Source organism: Malaclemys terrapin, chromosome 1, assembly GCF_027887155.1.
Source record: "Malaclemys terrapin pileata isolate rMalTer1 chromosome 1, rMalTer1.hap1, whole genome shotgun sequence".
In the NCBI taxonomy this organism is placed as follows: domain Eukaryota; kingdom Metazoa; phylum Chordata; order Testudines; family Emydidae; genus Malaclemys; species Malaclemys terrapin.
The window spans coordinates 351,965,569-351,969,263 of NC_071505.1; the positions used below are offsets into that span (position 1 = coordinate 351,965,569).

A 3,695-nucleotide genomic window follows, 5' to 3' on the forward strand; every position below is an offset into this window, starting at 1 on the left:
GTGGTAGGGACAGTGCAGCAGATGTGGGATATGTAATATACGATTCAAGTGCTGAACAATTTGTCCAGTAAAATTTGTACCCTGATTACTGGACAGAGTGGCAGGAATTCCCTTGGCAGGCATAATATGATTAACAAACATTTGGGAACAGACAGTGAGTCAGCCTTGCGACAAGGAAAGGCTTCAATCCAACCAGAAAATAAACATACCGTAACCAAAATAAATTCATATTGTTGACACTTAGGCATTTGTACAAAATCAAGTTGCCAATGCAAGAATGGTGCCTGGGGCAGGCCCCGGAACCCCTGAGCCACTTTTCCAGGTTTACCAATATTGCGGCTTTGGCAAGTGGTACAGGCGGCAGAGTGGCAGGCTGAAAAAGAGCTGAAATGGGGGGCCCACCATCCTGCCTTAGTTACAGCAGAGACCATCCCCTCCTTTCCGACATGCGAAACACCATGTAGCAGGGCGGACAGAGACAGGTAGAGTGAAAAGGGGGACTCAAAGGCGACGGTAGGTGAACGCCAAAGGGAATCAGGATGTAGAGAGCAACCTTGGGCAGCCCAAGAGTCTTTTTCAGCTTGTGGGGCAGAGACTTGGAGCAGGGTGAGGTTAGTGAGGGACGGCGGTGGTATAGAAACAGAAAGGAAACCTAAAAAATACATCTGGGGAAGGTTCTATGGCAGCAGCATGTTTAGCAGAGGTGCCAGCAAATGTGTTACCTGTACAGTTCTCCCAGTCATCGCAAACCCAGCCATCTATGTTTCTAATCCCCCAAAACTATTACCTGTCTCCCCCTGTGTAGAATCCCCTCTACAAGATGGAGTTTGGGAGTCACCTAGGCAAGTCACATGTCCATGCATGACTTAGTTCTCTACAGGAACATTCCCAGGAAAACTCAGATGAGGATTAGTGTCTATTAAAGTCTATTGTCAGCTTAAGTGATTCTTCATTGGGCAATTACTGAGAAAAGTCTTTTCTCAAGAAGCTCACCAAATGCTTAACTGATCCTACTTAAAATCAAACAAGTACACAGCAAATATTCATAACTTCGAATACAAAAATGACACATGCATACAAATAGGATGAATATATTCAGTAGATCATAACCTTTGCAGAGATATGTTACATGACATATGTAGCATAAAACATATTCCAGTTATGTCATATTTATAATCCTAAGCATATTTCTGTAAAGCATTGTGGGGTGCAACGTCACAGCCTGGCTCAGGTCAAAGGTCTCCCAGCCCATCCCCATTGCAGGGACCCTGCCGGACTTTGTAGCTGAGATTTAGGGCCCACAAGCTGTATGATGCTCAGGCTTGCTCACCTCCCACCCAACCCTGCACCCAACCCTCAGTTGCTTTTATAGGTCTTCCTGGATTCCCGCTCTGCTCCTGATTGTCCTATTGGCCCCAGTGCTGCATAAACTGCAGGCTACATGTCAGGCTGCAGCAGCTCCTGTCCCAGACCCGGAGCAGAGGGAACTCAGCTGGGGGCTGGAGGGAGGGAGGTGGATATGATCCAGTGAGTGAGTGGGGATGGGGAGAAGAGCAGTGAGCAACAAAGGTGAGCTTTTGGGGAAAATGCAGAACCGAGGCAGGGCCTTGCTGGAAGAAGTAAAAGGGGGCAGGGCCTTGGGGGAATAGGCAGGGCCAGGCACGGGCCCTCCGGGGTCCAATTAAAATCAATTAGAAAGGTGGGAACCCTTTGTTAATGACACAGACCTATTCCCCAGTCTGTAATGTTGACACAGCGCAGTAAGGCCAGGAAAGGATTCAATGTCACTTTGACTGTCTAGTAAGTGATTCAGGGAATAGGGCCCAGCACCATCTCACCAGCCAGCTCTGAATGGAGGTCGGTCTGACAGCTAGAGCGCCAGGAGAAAAATTCAGATGTCTTTATGACTAAAGAGCCGGAGCAGCCTGTCCCGGATCTGTTTGGTCCTCACTCCGTAGATGATGGGGTTTAGCGTGGGGGGCACCAGGAGGCTCATGTTGCCAATGAGAACATGGAAATGCAGGGGCACATTCTGGCCAAACTGGTATGTGAGGGAGGAGAAGAGACCTGGGATGTAAAAGGCTAAGATGGAACAGAGATGGGAGCTGCAGGTCCCAAAAGTCTTGAGATGGGCATCCTTTGTGGGGAGACTGAAGATGGCCCTGAGGACCTGGATATAGGACACAGCAATAAAAACCATATCCAGACCCTTCACACAGAATAGCACAAAGAGGCCGTAGTAACTACTGATGTGGGTATCGGCACAAGCCAGCTTCACCACGGCTATGTGCGTGCAGTGTGTGTCAGGGATGATGTTGCTTTTGCAATATGGCCATTGCCTCGTCAGGAGGGGATAGGGCATTACGAGCATGCCACCGCGCAACACCACAGTCAGGCCAATCTAGGCCACCATGGGGTTTGCCAGGGTGGTGGAATGTCTCAGGGGATTGCAGATGGCCACATAGCGATCAAAAGCCATGGCCAAGAGAATCCCAGACTCCACCACTGAGAAGCAGCGAATGAAGTACATCTGGGTGAGACAGGCACTGAAATCGATCTCCCTGGAATTGAACCAGAAGATGCTCAGCATTTTGGGCAACATGGATGTAGACAGGACCAGGTCAGTGATGGCCAGCATGCAGAGGAAATAGTACATGGGGGCACGGAGGCTCGGCTCCCTCTTCACGATGAACAGGATGGTGAAGTTCCCCAAGACGGCTGTGACGTACATCGTGCAGAAGGGGATGGAGAGCCAGACATGGGCTGCCTCCAGGCCAGGAATCCCCAGCAGGATGAAGGTGGAGGGGTTGGTGAAGTCGGTTGTGTTGGAATCTGACATGGAGTAGGGGAGAACGTGTCCAACTCTAAGGCAAAATGGTGTCTTCTGCATGTAGTATACATTCCTCTGACTGCCTGTATGTGCTCAGGTTCTAGGGTGATGGTCGCAGGACAAATACCTGGATGGAGAGACAATGTTAATATGAGAAACTACATGCACTATAGAGGGCTGTTATGTAGAGTGAAAAAGAAACAAAGCTTTGACAAAACATGAACCGAAGGGAACCATCCCTAGAACTCACATCACGGAAAAGACCTGGTCATCATTGATAGCAGCTCTATGGAAACGGTTGCTCATTCATAGCAGTGGTCAAAACAAAGACAATGTTCGTAGGCCTAAGCAATGGGGTGGAGAATAACCGGCTCTGGACACACGCTCAGTTGTGGACATTCAGTCTCTATAAAGGATATAGCAGATAGAAAGGGGATTTCAGAGACAGGCTATGAGAAGGGGAGAGGCCGCTATATGCCGATAGACTGAAAAGTCTGGGACTGTTGAGTTTAGAGAAGACACGAAGAAGGGGGCATATGATAGAGGAGAGCAATATAAAGAATCAAACTGATTACATTCAAATGGAGAAACACAGAACAGTTAACAACCAGTAATATCTATAGACACTTAGTGTTTCAAAAGGGCTATGTAGTGAGGCGATGACTCACCGGAGTGGTGCCTCCTGCTCGTCGTCTCGGTAATTAGCTCTCCAGAATATGGAGCGCCTCCTCCTGGACTCTGGCCCCCATGTCCCTTCTGGACCCCGGTGCCCCTTTACCTTGGGGTCCTGCCCCACGGAAATGCCCCCACATTCTGGGTCTCCCCTCAGAGGGGAACCCCCAACCCTCTATCCCCACCTTGCCTC

General features: G+C 49.3%; 1 pseudogene; it reads right to left on the reverse strand.

The window, feature by feature from the left end:
* Window positions 1–1,891: 1,891 nt before the first annotated feature.
* On the reverse strand, window positions 1,892–2,890 carry LOC128833136 (olfactory receptor 52R1-like; annotated as a pseudogene).
* Window positions 2,891–3,695: the final 805 nt, after the last annotated feature.